The 16,953-nt window shown below is 42.2% G+C and overlaps 1 long non-coding RNA gene across 4 annotated transcripts in view; it reads left to right on the top strand.

The window, feature by feature from the left end:
- The window catches only part of LOC123766638 (uncharacterized), a 41,672-nt gene extending 25,295 nt beyond the window's left edge, over positions 1 to 16,377 (top strand). Inside the window, exons 2-6 of one of the 4 annotated variants that reach the window (XR_011223547.1) lie at positions 3,838 to 4,080; positions 5,855 to 5,984; positions 7,032 to 7,147; positions 14,417 to 14,874; positions 15,651 to 16,377. This is a non-coding gene — a long non-coding RNA (uncharacterized lncRNA). Of the gene's footprint in view, positions 1 to 3,837; positions 4,081 to 5,854; positions 5,985 to 6,183; positions 6,259 to 7,031; positions 7,148 to 14,416; positions 14,994 to 15,650 lie in introns of those variants that run through there. The other 3 variants (XR_011223548.1, XR_011223549.1, XR_011223546.1) reach the window with 3 other exon arrangements.
- Positions 16,378 to 16,953: the final 576 nt, after the last annotated feature.

Genomic DNA, 16,953 nt, shown 5'->3' with positions numbered 1-16,953 from the left:
CGGGGACAGGAAGCCTGTTAGGCTTATCGAGGTTTCCCTAGGCTAAGCCAACCAACAACTGACCTCAATGATGCAACCCACAACAGTTGCCTAACTCCCGGGTACATATTTACGGCTATGTGAATAGTGGTATCAAGTGATTGAAGAACTGAATAGTGGTATCAAGTAGAATGTAGACAATGAGACTGTTAATGTTGTATCCTGTGTATTAACACAATCACCATCTTTCTCCCCTTATCAATTTGACTTTTGCAAGTGTCGCAGCACGACTGATATCTTGGGTAACTTGGAGGTCTATATCCGTACTGCCTTTGCTGCGAAGACCTCCGTTGTTGTTGTCCTTTTTGATCTAAGAAAGGCGTATGACATCACCTGGAGATGTCATATTCTGTCTCAACTCCGTTCTTTTGGCCTTCTTCTCCCCCTCTCTTCCTACAAAGCTTTCTCTCTCGTCGTTCCTTTAGAGTGAAGCTTGGTGCCATTCTCTCTTTTCGGGAATACGAAGGTGTACCCCAAGGTAGTGTGCTAAGCACTACTCTCTGGATGCCCTCAATGGTCTTCTTTCCTCCCCTCTTGCATTTTCTCAGCGCTCTACGTCGACGATCTTACTCTCGTTGTCGAGGTGATGACTCGCCTTTCCTCAACGGCGGCTTCAACTTGTGATTAATGCCGTGTCGTCCTGGGCCACCAATCATGGCTTAAATGTGTCTACAACTAAGACTTGTGCTGTGACTTTTACTTCGAAGCAGGTCGTTCTTCGCCCCCCTTTGTCACTATGGTAGTCCTCTACTGTATAAAAGATTCTGGTAAACCTTTCGGGTTAATCTTTGACACTCGTTCGTCTTTGTCGCCCCATATCTCTTACCTCAGAGTTGAATGCTCTAAGACCCTTAACCTACTTTAATGTTTTGTCGCATACTTCTTGGGGAGCGGATAGGCGCACACTCCTCTCTTTACATTCCTCTCTCGTCCTGTCTAAACTAGTTTATGGTTGTCTGCCTCTCCTCCTACTCTTCGCCGTCTTGATGTTCTGCACCATACTGGGCTACGCCTCAGCTCTGGTGCCTTTCGTTCGACACCTACCCAGAACCTGTATGTTGAAACTGGCGTCCTGTCTCTACAGGATCGCCGTAATCGGTACTGTCTTCGCTACTTTGCGCGGTTCTTACTACACCCTCACTCTCACTTGCCGCGCTTTGATCGTTGCCCCTCCTGTGGGCCCTGTTCCTTTTCACCACCTACCTCTTTCTGTACGGTTATCTCGCTTGCAAGACCCTTGGTTCATATTACCAATATTTCTCCTAGTGTCATTCCATCCTTGCCCCTATGGAAGGTCCCACTCCCAAAGTTTTGCAACACCTTGACCCAGATGGCTAAGCCTTTTTCCCCTCCTACATTTCTGAAACGCCTTTTCCGTGCAAACTTTTCTTCACATTCCCGCTCCGTTGCCATCTTCACAGATGAGTCTAAGTCTGCCGACGGTGTAAGCTACTCTGTTGTATTTCCTGACCACATACATACGTCGCCTGCCTTCGGAGACTAGCGTCTTCATAGCAGAACTTTATGTAAATTTGTATGCTCTTTGTCAACTGTTTTCTCGCTGTCAATCTTATTTCGTTGTTGTAGTTGACTCTCGCAGTGCCCTTTTGGTTCTGGAGTCCGTTAGCCTATCGTCCATTCTGTGGTTGTCGAAATTCAACATTGGCCGTTTCTTAGCTCAAGCATATTTAAGAAAGTAGTTTTTGGCTGGGTTCCCATCCATATTTGTGTCCTTAAATAAGCGTGCGGACACTGCGGCTAAGGAGGTTATCCGCACAGTCATCCGTATTTTATAGATATAGAAGATAGACAATGATTAAATCAAGTAATAAAAACTTGACCAGCGGACGAAGACAAAGATGGGGTACATACATACAGCCCGCCGCCTGCAAAGAATCCGAGCCCTGGCGAAATCGTCATTTTTCACAAAACTCAAAATCAAAACCAGCCATAGAATCGTTTTGAAAATGGTACCATTGTGTTTACAACAGCAATTTACCCTTCTTTCTATAAAGTCTTTCTTTGCTAATTTTAAATAGTAACGCCTATACAGCCATATTTACTGAGATACAGCCACCTCAAATATCAAACCTATCATCGTGTTTTCTCAACAAATTACTAAGGAAAATGAGTTTTAAAAAATGTAATAATAATCAAAATGAGCTAAATAATAAATGGATAATCAAAATAACATTATATCAATATTCCTTATGTATTTAGAGACTACTATGCATGGTGCGTATATGGGCATATGTATGCTACTTATAAAGGCATTTGTATGGTACCTATATTGGCATATGAATGGTACTTATATGGGCATTTATGGTACTTATAAGGGCATATGTATGGTAGTTATAAGGGTATATGTATGATACTTATAAGAACATATGTATTGTTCTTATAAGGGCATAAGTATGGTACCTTTTTGGGCATATGTATGTTACTTATAAGAGCTTTTGTATCTTACTGTACTGTTTAACTTTTACTAAGTTAAGCTTACTGTTCTCTAAGTTAAGGCTTGATAAGGACAATTGGGTAATTATGATTCAATCAGTGCTGACTGGCAAAGGCCAAACTGCGTACTCAATACCTTCAGTGACTCGAGTGACTATGACGCTGTCAAAAAGTTGATTATAACTTAAGAGTTGTTTCCTGAGGCTTATCGGCAGACGTAAGTGTCCGCATTTCGAGACCAAAAGCCAAAAGAGGCATTTCGTGACCTTAAGACGACCGACAACCACAGAGCAAACTTTTAAGAAGTTACATAAGAAATAATGAAGATTCGTGTTAGAATCATTAATCTTACCCTATCGGTCATATTCAACAACGTATGTTTACAAGAAAGATTTGTTACCAATATATATATATATATATATATATATATATATATATATATATATATATATATATATATATATATATATATATATATATATATATATATATATATATATATATATATATGAGATATATAGATATATCTATATCTATATAATCGCCCACCAAATAGAGGAATCTCAATTCAACTAATCTCCAGTTGGAGAACACTTTTCATGCCAGATTTACTTGCCTGATTCGACGAGCAAGAGTTCGCTGAAACTGGGGATGTGGGGGATTTTATCAATTTGTTAGGACTGAGTTCATAGTGAGGCAACATTATATGAAATAGTTAGACCTTGGAAAAGCCACCGAGCATATTTAAAACCAATTTTTTTTTTCTCCCAAGTTGCAGAGGTTTTGGTTCAGTAAAATTTGGACCTTTTTTTCCTTTGAAAAATCGATTTTGAGGCTAAGGTATGGGAGGTATGGTGACTCATTGTGGCTCCAGTCGCATTTTTTTAATGATTTTCGTAGATGGACGCAACAATAGAAAGGTTAGGGGGCCTTGAGAAAGCCATTCAGCACATTTAAAACCTATTATATTTTTCATTTTGAGATTTCCAGGTTTTCATTCACAAATATGGACCTGTTTCCCTCTGAAAATAAGCTTTTGAGGCCAGAGTGTGGGGAAATATACCAATGTGATTAAATACGTTAGGAGATAGGTTCTCTTTGTAGGTGTCCTTCATATGACTGGTTTAAATTACAATTTTGCCCAAAGAAATCGGCTATAGAGCGTGTGAAATATTAGGGTATGAATGTAAATACCCTATACACAGTAGAGAGTATTACGGTATGAATATACTTTGTTAATGTGGCTTTTTCGGAAAGCCACATTATAAAGTACTTGTGTATTCGGCGCACCAAAATTACGATACTAATTGTGATTTAATCTTGTAACGTGTTGAACTGTTGCAGAAGAGAACGAGGCCGGCCGCCTGTTGTAGCAGTTTGGCCCAGAACTGCACGTTTGGTGGCGGGAAATGAGCCAATCAGAGTCGCCGACCTAGAAACCAAGCGCACGGATCAATTTGGGTAGTCAGTACTCCACTCGGTCCAGTGGCAGAAGCATAAAGCACTAGGCTTGTGGTCCATTGATACAAAAGGCCGAAAACGTGCTCCACCCCGGCAAGCAGTGTGTTGGCTCGGCGTTTGAGGGAGGTATGTGGCATTTTTCTACCTTGGTATAGTACAGAAATGTAAAGTGATTTAAGTCCTTATTCAACCCGTCCTCGACTCAAGTCTACTACATCCAGCGGTTGACCCCCACAGACGCATTCATTAATTTTAACATGCTGTTCATTCAAAACAGGAACTTTATCAAATATAAATTATTATAATAGCATATTGTGCATATATAGGCATAGGTTAGGTGTTTAGGTTCTGTTGGCGATTATTTGTATTTGTAGTACGTGGGTGAAGCATTTATAACGTTGTGATTCGACCAAAATTAGTCAGTGAAGCACTTGTTCCGGATATGTTCCAACGAAATCAGTTGAGTCGTGTAAACCGATTTTCTTTCATAAACAGATTTGGTGGGTGCATGGAATCACTTTTGGGTCTTCGTTTGGAAGACGGGCTGCTTTATTGGGACTGACTGGTGACTGCAGTGGATTGACATGTATGTATATTGTACATAAAACTGAAAATATTTATTTACATTTTAGAGAATACAGACGAGATATTGTCTTCATTTTTACCCCAAGACTTGCAGATCTTGATAGTCGTGGCCCAGCCTGAATGTGTGGGGCACATGACGGAAGATGATTAGCAGTCTCCGTGGTGTAGTGGTAAGACACTCGTCTGGCGTTCCGCGAGCGCTATGTCATGGGTTCGTATCCTGGCCGGGGAGGATTTACTGGGCGCAATTCCTTAACTGTAGCCTCTGTTTAACGCAACAGTAAAATGTGTACTTGGATGAAAAAACGATTCTTCGCGGCAGGGGATCGTATTCCAGGGACCTGCCCGAAACGCTACGCGTACTAGTGGCTGTACAAGAATGTAACAACTCTTGTATATATCTCAAAAAAAAAAAAAAAAAAAAAAAAAAGGGGGCCTGGCTTGGGGAAGGGGGGGGGGTGGGAACTGTTCCTGACCAGTACATGAGACATAAGAGAACTCGGTAGGGTTTCAGCGCTATTCCTTCCAGTACCCATGTTGGGGCTGCGCCACAGCAGGGTGGTTATATCCCAAGTCTCCAATCACATTTTTAAAGATTTTCGTAAAAAGAACACAACATTAAGAGTTGAAGCCTTGAGACAGCCACTGAGCACATTTAAAACCAAATTCTATGGTTCCTTTTAATTTTAAGATTGCCGGTTTTCGTTCACAAATATGTGCCTCGTGGAGGCGGCATCTATTGCAACGAGCCCTTCATATTGCAGCGAATTTAGATTGGGCCCATATTGTTCATTTAATTCGGGTTGCACTGTACAAGTCTGTGGACCACTTCAAACAGCCTTTTAGGTCAAAGTATAAGACGATCCTCCCTCAGGCTGGTGTTTAAGAGTAGAAAAGATCTGGAAATTTACCTGTAATCGGTTACAAGTACTGTACATAGGTATGAGAGATTTTCCCACATATAACTCCAAACAAACAATGCACACACAGGGCATCAACCAGGTTTAACCCTGTAATTCAAAGTATATTGGAAAAAAAGGCCTTTCATACAAGACCAGAGTGAATTTGAAAGTCAAGGCCTTTAGCCTAGAGCTCACATCCGCAGGTACTGCCTCTGCTAGTTCAGCATCAGACTAGAGCCAGGAATCTGAACCTAGGCTACTCTTAGCATGGTAACAGCCATCCCCAAAGACACAATAGTCACGCTGCACATGTAGTACCCACCAAAGGCAGTGAGTAGTGTGCTGCAGTGATTGATGTACAGTGCAATTAAAATAGGATGTGAGCCACAGTGACAGTTTTCTATCTTTAACAGTGGGGCGACTGATAGATGAAAGGATGAGCGGTCAATGTTGACGAGGAAGGTATGATACGAGCGGACCTGCAGATTAATTCAACAGAGAAGAATTAAATGCCAGTCAAAGCATAGATATCCAATGGACTTGGTAAGTATGGTCCTACTTTTTCATCAGAGGGAGCAAACACATTGGAGAAAGCCAACTGATTGAAGACAAAGTTCTCAATCGGGGTATTTTCCCTGTAGTATTGATAGTAAGCCTCATTTGTCTAGGAATTGCAAATTTACTTAATGCAATCACTAGTTTCGTTGCACGTGTGTTATTGTTTGAATTTTCCGTTTCTCAGGTTGGCCTTATGTGAGCCAGATTCTGGCTCTTGCAGTAGATTATGAATGAGTCTTAAGAGGCCTGGTGCATTGCGGTAAGTTTGTGAATAGATGTGAATAGCTGTGTAACCATTTAAGGTGTGTACTGTTGTTGGTTAAAGGGTTCATTTAGTCGTATTTCAGTTACGTTGATAGAGGAAAGCTTTTCATCTTTTGCTTCTAGTAATGCATATATATTGGAAATAATTTACACATTTAGCACTTTCATACTAAATATTAAATTGCTATGAAGTTTTTCTGCTTAAAATAATAGAATTAAAATTAAATACTCGGCAGTATACCTTGAGGGCTGACGCAATTCTCTGCTGGGTCAGGTCAGCTCCCCGATGTTCTATTATGTCTCGTTATTAAACTAAAAGGAGGAGATAAAATCTAATACTGTATAGATACATAGTTAATAATATTAACTTAATTAGAATTTAGCGACCACTTCTAAATTATTAACCCTCGCACTGACTAAGAGTTCGGAAAGTGGGAGGGGGGGAGGGTTTGGATATTTCCATATCCATTATGGGTATCAACACGGCCCACGTTGGTGACATAACATTTTGACGTTGTCAAAATCCTTGCATTAGTTGCCTGAAGGTCCAATAGCCTCGTTTGAGGTAACTACACTGTCTCATTTAATATCATTAAGGCAATTTCTTGTGTATACAAGGTATTTGGAGTGATCGTGGTCACCTGTAGGACATCACCATAATCAAGTGAAAATAATTACTTCAAATTGAAGTTAAAAAGTGATGAAACACGGATTCTTTAATTACATAAATTGTGAATTTTCCCACTCTAATAATTCGATTGTCGGCAGGAAAGGAAACATCAACATTGGCGGCCTCTTGTCAGACTCGTATATTCCCCATGAAGCTCTTTCTCATCCATGGACGATGTTAGTTGAAGCTTACTCTGGTCTATGGACTTTCTTAGGTAAGAATTTTGTTTATTGCTAACTCTAATTCTCAGTGCAGTAAATAAAATAAATTCATTAATCTGAAATGAACCTTGAGTAACAGAACTAATGCTTTAAATCAAATAATAAATACGGCACCATCTGAATTCAAATAATTAATAAGTAACGCCCCACTGTGGTAACTGTGTAGAGTAACCTTTTTTTGTACAGTCCGCTAGAAATTAACATTAAATAGTTAAGTTATCCACATCCTAGCATATAAAGCGCCTCATAAAGATGACCAATAGTGGGTCAGGTTACAGTCAGAAGAGTTCCACATTACTTTAATTGATTTTTCTAAATAACAGATTTTTACTGGTTATTTTGTAGGAGTTAGGGTAAGAAAACGGGTAGTTTACAAATGGTTCAAAGATGATAAATATATTCATATTTAAATGTTAAGACCAAATTCGTTTTATTTCTTTTATAGTAATTTGCTATTCAAACCTTTATTTTGAATGCATTACTTTTGTATGAATGTCGAATTGGAAAGTTACAAAAAACTAGAATTTATGTTTTTCCAATATAAAGAGCTGTTTTGGGGAGATGTATATAATGTTTTGTACTATTATACCCCCCCCCCCTTCCTATCTGGCTCGTTGTCGCCGTGAGAAGGCTTGGGGGGCGGCTGCCAGAGTGTGATGCTTCACGAGTCAAGTCCTCTGTCCTTTTGATGCCATATACTTCTGCTGCTGCCTTCACCAATTGTGCCAGAAATCTTTTCCTTTTCCTAATTTAATTTTCCTCCTTCCCCCCCCCCTCTTCTTTCTAATTGTCATTTCCTGCCGACCTTTTGCCAGTTTTGATTATCCTACCAGGTTTCTTCTGTTTGGATGCCCGAGTGTTTGGGGAGGCATAATCTCTTGCCCCTAGAACCCAACGTCTCAAGTGAGGGGACCCTTTTATTGTCAATCCTCATTTCGTTGCTGAACCCGATTTTGACGGACTGATGGTTCTTAAGGTGGCGTTTGTGGGGCGTATTCTCACGACGCATCCCTAGAGGGCCCCGGCATGATCGGCAACATGTCTCTTGTTGGGTGTCCTGCCTCTAATTGTGGCTCTATGGTGGGTACGGGTGCACATTCGTGAATGAAAGTATAACCTCTCGTTTTCATTTTGCTGAATAGTGTTCCTCTGACTACTTAGGCTCGTGGGGTAGACGACCAAGCCTCCGAGTCGGACTGTGTTGGAAGACCGGGCTCTGTAGCCCTCCCCTCCCAGCTACATTGGGTTCAGACCTAGCTCCTCCTTTGACCCTCCTGACTACTCTCCTCCTCTCCCCTCCCTCCTCTGTGGTTGGGTCGAGCCATACGCCCCCAACGGTGACAACCTGGCATGGTTGTCTCTCCTTGTGCCTAGTACACCTTTTTAACGATCCCTTCCCATACTAATAAGTACCAAGCCTTGTTTGGTCCTGCTTCATGGGCTAAATACTTAGAACTCCTCTCTCTGGATTCTACACCTGACGATTTCTCACTCCATAAACACCTTATCGATTCGTTGGATGCCTGTTACTTTTAATTCCACCCGTTTAGCTACACATGTCGTCGCTGCTTCACCGGATGCAGCTACCTGCTTAGCCGTATTGTCTTGCATTGGGGAGACCCCTGTTCGGATCTCCAAAAACGCTTGATTAAATGTCATTGTTGGCACTGTTCTCCTCCCGCACCATGTTGCAACTGGTGTTAGGGGCCTAAAAGGCTGCCATGAAGATATTAAACATATCCCCAAAGCCCAAGGCCATCCTGTCCTCCAGGTAGACACGTTCACTCGACCCCCTTGTGGTCGTCGCCGTCAGCCCCTTAGAGTTGTGAAAATCACATTTGATAGTAGGACCCTTCCGCCCTCTGTAATTCTTGCTGGTGCCAGATGCTTCGTTCAGGAGTACATTCCCTCTCCTAGATTTTGCAATAAATGCTGGAAGTTTGGGCATGGTGTTCTCAAATGCTCAAGTACTGTGTATCTGTCCCATCTGTGGGGCCGATGATCACTCTAAAAGTCCGAGTTCACTTCTCCCCAGGTTCGCTGTCTCAATTGCAGTGAGGCCCACCCTACCTTCTCTGCTCGTGTATACACTACAAACTTGAGGAAGCCGTCCTCAACTTGAAACACCGGGAGCGTCAGCCTTTTCCTGAAGCAAGATGCCAAGTTCACCATCTCGCCCCTTTTGCTATCATATCATACGCTCGTGTTGCGTTCTACCTCACCTCATCATTCCCACCATACTCGGTCTCTCAACAGTTTCCAGATCTTAGACCCGAACACGCCCACCACCACCTCCCCTGTTCCTTTACGTTCTGTCCCGAAGGGACCCCCTCCTGGTTCTCCATCTGAAGTTCCCCCCTTCCTACCCAGTCTGCCATGTCTCCTGTGTTTTCTTTCCCCAATCCTTCTTCCCATCTTTCCCTGTCTCTTGGCCCTCCACGCCGCCTGTTTGTCCAGGCTGATGTCCATCATCCTAACAGCAATCTTCATGTTCACTCCCGTTCATCATCTCTTGTTGAGACAATTGAGTCTGTCGCCCAGTACGTTGTTGCTTGAACACCTGTCTCTTTTGAGTCAGAAACGTAAGCCTGGCTCCTCTCCTTCCTCCTCCCCGGCAGGTACGAAGGCTTCGCTTTCTTCCTCACCCGCCACCTCTGACACACTCGCTGCGTCCCCCTTCCATTTCGGTGGTCGGGCCCCCTGTCCAAGCTATGGAGGTTTCTTTAGCCCCCGTTTCCTTTTTCGTTGCTGCCCTTGCTGAGGTGCGCTCCCGGTTTCTGCTCCCCCCCTCCTGCTGTCCTTGACCTCCCCTCTCTGTTCAACCCATTCTCGCACTTTCGTACAGTCAATATTGACTTGTTAAATAAGTCAATATTGACTGTACAAAAGTGCGAGAACGGATTGCTCTGTTGTCTCCTCCGGACCCTACCCATCCGCCTCTGGTCTGTCCACCTGCTCCCTTCACTCCATCCTTACTCAGTTTACCCATGCCTCCTAAGCCTGATTTTACTAACCCTGATCCTAAGATTATTGAATATACTGTTCTTCTTTACCTTTGTTTCTTTATTGTTCTCTGTTGTTGTCCTTTCTCTTTTTGATAATGTGTCTTCTTCAATGGAATATTAGTGAATTTTATGCCAACTTCCATGAACTCAAACTTCAGATTACACAGTTTTCACCACTTTGTGTTTGTCTCCAGGAACCAAAGCTTTTTGCTCGTCCTGGTCTCTTTCGGGGTTATTCCTCTTTTTTTTCCTACCCCCCCCCCCCCTCCCAGCTCATGCTGGGGCCCATAACTTCTCTTGATTCGTACTGTTATTCCCTTCGTCTCCCTACTGTTTCCATCTCCTATCCATTGTTCTGCTGCCCGTGTTTTTGTGAGTAAATAGTATACAGTCTGTTCCATTTACCTCCCCCCAAATGTCCCGCTTTCTCTAACTGATCATAAGCACCTCCTTGACTCCTTGCCAGTGCTCCTGTTGGGTGATTTCAACTGTCGACATACCCTCTGGGGTGATGTTCTAACAAACACCTGAGGCTGCCTTTTTGAACCGTTCTTCCTCTATTCTTCTGAATTCTGGTGAGTCCTCCCATGTGGACTCTCGAACTTGCACCCTTTCCTGTCTTGATCTTTCTCTCTGCTCGTCGTCCTTTTGCTTAGATCTCACGTGGAGGGTTCTTGATGACCTCCATAAGTGACCGTTTCCCCATCCTTATTTCCTTTTCTCTTTTCACCCTCCCCTCTCCTTCCCTAGGTGGCAGTTTGCCAAAGCTGATTGGAACCTATTCACTCTGTGCTACTCTCACTAACCTCTCCTCTCTGCCTCTTCCTCGCGCCCTCCTCCTTTTTCATGACACCATCTTAGATGCTGCCCTCTGCTCTATTCTTCACTCTACCTCCCGGGGCACGCGGAAGTGCATTCCCTGGTGGAATGCGGACTGTGTTCGGGCTGTCGCAGCGTGGAAGAAACACCGACGTCGACAGACGGCCTATTCTTTTATTTTGTTTCGGAAAGCAAGTGCGGTGGCCTGTAGGGACCATTCATACAGCTAAGCGTGGAAGTTGGAAATCTTACGTTTCCACCATTGTCAGATATTCCTCTACCACAAATCTGGAAGAAGATCGGCAAAATTGCGGGTAAGTTCGTTCCAGATATCTCGCCAGTTCTTCACCTCCGAGGTACTCTTGTGGCGGACCCAGTGCAGGTCGCAACCAAACTGGGTTCCCACTTTTCTTCTGTTAGTTCTGGTTCTCATCTTCCTCAATCCTTCCTTCGTAAGCCTGTTCTTGAATCTCATCCCCTAGATTTCCGCACTCGTCTCCGCCTTCCCTATAACGATTCCTTCTCTCTCTCAACTTCAGTCTGCCCTGTCCCTTTACGGTTTTATGGCAGCGGGCTCGGAAGACATTGAGATGCTTCGCTATCTCCCTCCTTGCACGTCTCGGTAGTTACCGAGTCTGTATAACCAGGCTGTATAACCAGGTCTGGGAGTCGTCGTCAGTCCCCGAGGACTAGCTCGATGCCGCTGTACTATCTATTCAGAAACCGGGGAGGTCTCGGGACATCCTTAAGGACTTGGACTTGGTGAACTTGGAGGTCTATATTCGTACTGATTTTACTGCGAAGACCTCCGTTGTTGCTGTCCTTTATGACCTGGAAAAAATCTTATGACACAACCTGGAGATACCATATTCTGTCCCAACTTCGTTCTTTCGTTCTTTTGGCCTTCGTAGTAATCTTCCTCTTTTTCCAAAGCTTCCTCTCTCGTCATTCCTTTAACGAGGCTTGGTACCACTCTCTCTGCTTCTTTTCGGCAATACGGATGTGTACCCAAAGGTAGTGTTCTGATCACTACTCTTTTTCTGGTTGCCCTCAATAGTCTTCTTTCCTCCCTTCCTTCTGGCATTTTCTCCGCTCTTTATGTCGACTATCTTACTCTTTGCTGTCGTGGTGATGATTCTCCTCTCCTTCAACGGCAATTTCAACTTGCGATTGATGTCGTGTCGTCTTGGGCCACCAATCATGGCTTAAAGTTCTCTGCAATTAAGACTTGTGCTATGACTTAATCGAAAGCATGTCGTCCTTCGTCCTTCTTTGTCACTTCATGGTCATCCCCTTGTGTACAAAGATTCTGCGAAGCTTTAGGGGTTAATTTTTGACACTCGTTTGTCTTGGTCGCCCCATATCTCTTACCTCAGAATTGAATGCTCTAGGGCTCTTAACCTACTTAAAGTTTTGTCCCATACTTCTTGGGGAGCAGATAGGCGCACGCTCCTCTATTTGCACTCCTCTCTCGTCCTGTCTGAACTCGAATATGGTGCCCCTGTATACTCTTCTGCTTCTCCTTCTACTCTTCACCGTCTTGATCCTTTGCACCATACTGGGATGCGCCTCAGCTTTGGTGCCTTTCGTTCAACTCCTACCTTCAGCTTGTACGCTGACACTGGCTTCTTATCTCTCCAGGACCGCTGTGATCGCTACTGTCTTCGTTATCTTGCATGGTCCTTTCAGTATACTCACTCTCGCCTCTGTCGTGCTTTGATTTTTACCCATCCTGTAGTTCCTGTTCCTCTTCACCACCTTCCTCTTTCTGTCCGTTTGTCTCGCTTACAAGATTCTCTTTTGATTCGTATTACCAATGTTTCTCCTCATATTGTCCCGTCCATGCGCCTGTGGAGGGTCCCCCTTTCCAAATTTTGTACTTCCCTGACCCTCATCACTAAAGCTTTTACCCCTCCTACAGTTCTGAAACGCCTTTTCCTTAAGCACTTTTCTTCACACTCACTCCGTTTCCATCTTCACCGATGGCTCTAAGTCTCTTGACGGTGTAGGCTGCTACTGTTTTTCCTGACCACTCTTATGTGTGTCGCCTTCCTCCGGAGGCTAGCATCTTCACAGCAGAACTTTATGCTATTCTCTATGCTCTTAGTCTCCTGCTTTCTCCTTGTCAATCCTCCTTTGTGGTGGTAGTTGACTCTCGTAGTGCCCTCGTGGCTTTGGGGTCACTTTAATCCGGTCCATGCAGTGGTCATAGATTCAACATTGGCTGTTTATTCTCAGTAAATTTAAGTCGGTAGAGTTTTGCTGGGTTCCCAGCCATGTTGTTGTTTCATTAAATGAGCGTGCATGCTGCCACTATGGAAGCTATCCGCACTTGTCCCATCTCCCGTAAAGGTATTCCTTATTCCAGCTTTTACCCAGTCATTCATTCCACCATCCTTGCCTGTTGGCAGGGTTGTTGGTCTTCTGTTACTGGTAACAAACTGCGTACTCTTAGTCATGTCTCTGTGGCCTTCCTCCTACTACCGTAACCGGCAGTGGGAAACGGCTCTGGCTAGGTTACGTATTGGCCATACAAGTTTAACTCACGGTCACTTAATGGAGCACCGCCCTGCTCTTTATTGTCCATATTGCATTGTTCCTCTTACGGTCGTTGCACATTCTTGTTGAATGTCCTGACTTCCAGGACGAGCGTGTGTCTTGCTTTCCAACCGTCCCTCGCGGTAAATTGTCCATCCATAGAATTTTTGGTGAATCGGTTACTTTTGATATCATTGGCCTTGTGCGTTTCTGTTCTCGTATTGGCATCCTTGGTGATATTTAGCACCCTCTTATTACTCCGCACGTTTGGTGGTGCTACATAGCCTTCTCGGTTTGGTGCCTTCTTTTGATACTTACTTGTACTATTATATTCCAGAATAATTGGCATATATTTGTTTTAGCAGGCTGTATTAAGTATATATGACTTACTGGATGTGGTTTATTATTTGAGTTCTTTTAAAATTATTTATTTAAATATATTCTAATTGAATATAAAGTTGCAAGAGAGGTTGTTAAAATTTCTTTGGTATATATATTGACAGGTCTAGTCTGATGACGTACTATGTTACTTTTAGCTCTGGTATGATATTAGATTATATTAATTATAATTGCTAAAATAAATAAAATACTGTATTGATATGTTTGCATGTAAATTATATTGGAGTAAAAAATTTTTTTTACTTCAGTTTCTTTCTAGGTTCAAAGATGATTTGTTCACTATCACCAGTTTGTAATTAGGAGTGTACTAAACATCCCAATGGCTCCAAATTTGATAGTGTGATCATTGGAACTTAAAGATAAACTACATGAAATAGTAAAACTTTAAAATGAATATATGTACTACTGAAGGTACTGACTAGTGTTATGGCAAGCAGGATGTGTTAATGGGCACAGTTAAGTTCAAAATTGTGATTAATCTTTTGTGTTAAACCATTGCAGAAGGAAACGAGGCCGACGACAGTTGTTTGGCCCAGAACTGCACGTTTGGTGGCGGGAAGTGAGAGCCAATCAGTCGCCGACCGAGACAAGAGCACGAATAAATGTGGACAGTCTGTGCTCAGTCCAGCGACAGAAACAGTGCTCGGCTCGCTGTGCACAGACAAGTGCTTCGCTCAGTCCAGGGACATAAACATAAATACGATCACCACAGCAAGCTGTGTATTAGTTCGGCGTTTGGAAGAGTCGCCTGAGGGAGACGCGTGGAATTTGTCGACCTTGCATTGGAAGACGACTTAAAATTCATTACGTGGGCAACAGCGCTGGATGGTGCAGAAATATAGTGATTGTCTCTATTGGTGCGATATGATACTGACTGGTGACGGCAGTGGATTGACATCTGCACACACTATACATAAAACTAAATAACTATATTCTTTAACAAAAATTATATATATAAGGTAGTTTGTCTTGGTAATCATTTCCCCCGAAGATTTGAGGAAATTTATCAAGTGAATTAATGTATAATGACTTATAGTAAATATATAACTTTGGAAATAGAACATTTTCTGTATTTAACTGACATTGTAATTATAAGGTGTGAAGGATAGATGAAATTGTTAATGTAATGTCCATTGAGGTTTGTTGAAGACCTGTTGTGCCCTCAGTAATCCTTTTTGCGCTACCGCTCACATGATGAGCATGGGGTGCACAATAAACTAGCGTCCTCCGGCGGCAACAATGCTGGTCCATCCTGACTGTGTTTACCTGACGAGAACTGTTCCTGACCAGTACACACGAGACCTCGTAGGTTTTAAATAGTATAATTACCATGTAGACAAATGTTGGAGATTTAAGTGGTTATATACCAATAAAAGTAAATATTCTTACAAACTTTTGAATTTGTGGAATGATAGTCACATACAACCTATGGGCTCCAGAAATTTTGCCCAATATTCCAGTGTATAAACTAGTCACTGTTTAAACGTACCTATTATGTTTAATAGGCACTTTACGTTTAATACATAGGTAGTACCTTCATGAACTATTTTTTCCTCAACATTAGCCATTTCGATAAAACCATCAGAACATCTCAAACACATTTATTCTTCATATCCTTCATATAATGAACTACTGTTTCCCCGACCTCGCTACTAATAGGCATGGTAGGGGATAGTTCCAAGAGTTTTAAAGTAATTTTTTTTTTTTTTTTTTTTTTTTTTTTTTTTTTTTGCAGGTTGCGGCATTGAGGAAATAGCTGGTGATTTGTCGATTCGTCGTCATTCATAAAGCGACGTAAGAAGTCAATCGGCGATGAAGATGGTCCAATTTTTCTTGGCAGAAATTGTTCAGTGTGAAAAATTTAGATAGCGAAGCTTAATTAGTTGAATGGTACTTGTAAATAAATCTTGTATGAGGACCAACATCTTGCTACTAATAAAGGAAATACCTGGTACATGTAATTAAAGTATTAGATGTATTGTCTAAAATCAGAGTTAGCGTTTTCACTTTACGTACATGTAAAAAGTATTTATTTTGCCCTATATTAACTTTCTTGCCATGGTGACTTCTGATAATACTTTATTTACCCTGCAAAGGTCAATATTTAAATGTCTGAAGTGTTAAATTACTGAAATCTGTAATGTTTTAAGTATGGTAGGCAGTGTAAACAGTGGTTGTTACCAGTAATTATAATTCAATTCTGGGGCCCCTCTAATATTTGAGAGGGCTCCTTGGTGCTGCGTATTGGAAAGCGCTCGTATTAGCATTCTTGGTGATATTTAGCGCCCTCTGATTCTCCCGCACATTTGATGGTGCTACATAGCCTTCCCGGTTTGGTGCCTTCTTTTGATAATTACCTTACCTTCAGGTAGTACATTGACCTACATACAAGTAGGCAACATATACCTACCTACATTAATAGTAGGTACAATAGGAAAGTTACCTACTATTGGTGGCAACACTTGGCTTGCAATGCCAAGTGGTAAACTGGGAGCTAAGTTTCAGGTCTGTGTCCGTCCTTTTTTTTTTCCCCCCCTGTTACCTTGACCCCCTCCTTGTTGCCCCACGAATCTTCCCATTGTGATAATAAAGAGGTACACGAACAAATTTGTATTGAAATCCCACAAATGTAGAAGTTTTTGTAGGGACGAGTAACAAAGTATCTATTTGAATAGGCAGAAATGACCTATTTAAATATGAAAATGTGCAAATTTGCAATAACAGCCCAACAAATGTGGCAGAATTTTCAAAACGGAAAAAGTACTTATTTGAATAGGTCGGACCTATTTGAATAGGTAGATTTGGTATATGGGCAAATTTGCAAGTCCAACAAATGTGGAAGAATGTTCAAAACAGAAAAAGTAGCTATTTGAATAGGTAGGACCTATTTGAATAGGTAGATTTGGTATATGGGCAAATTTGCAACAGTCCAACAAATGTGGAAGAATTTTCAAAACAGAAAAAGTACCTATTTGAATAGGTCGGACCTATTTGAATAGGTAGATTTGGTATATGGGCAAATTTGCAACAGTCCCAAC

This window comes from Procambarus clarkii, chromosome 62, assembly GCF_040958095.1.
Source record: "Procambarus clarkii isolate CNS0578487 chromosome 62, FALCON_Pclarkii_2.0, whole genome shotgun sequence".
In the NCBI taxonomy this organism is placed as follows: domain Eukaryota; kingdom Metazoa; phylum Arthropoda; class Malacostraca; order Decapoda; family Cambaridae; genus Procambarus; species Procambarus clarkii.
Note: the sequence above shows the minus strand (reverse complement) of the source record. Positions and strands in the feature narration are given on the sequence as shown.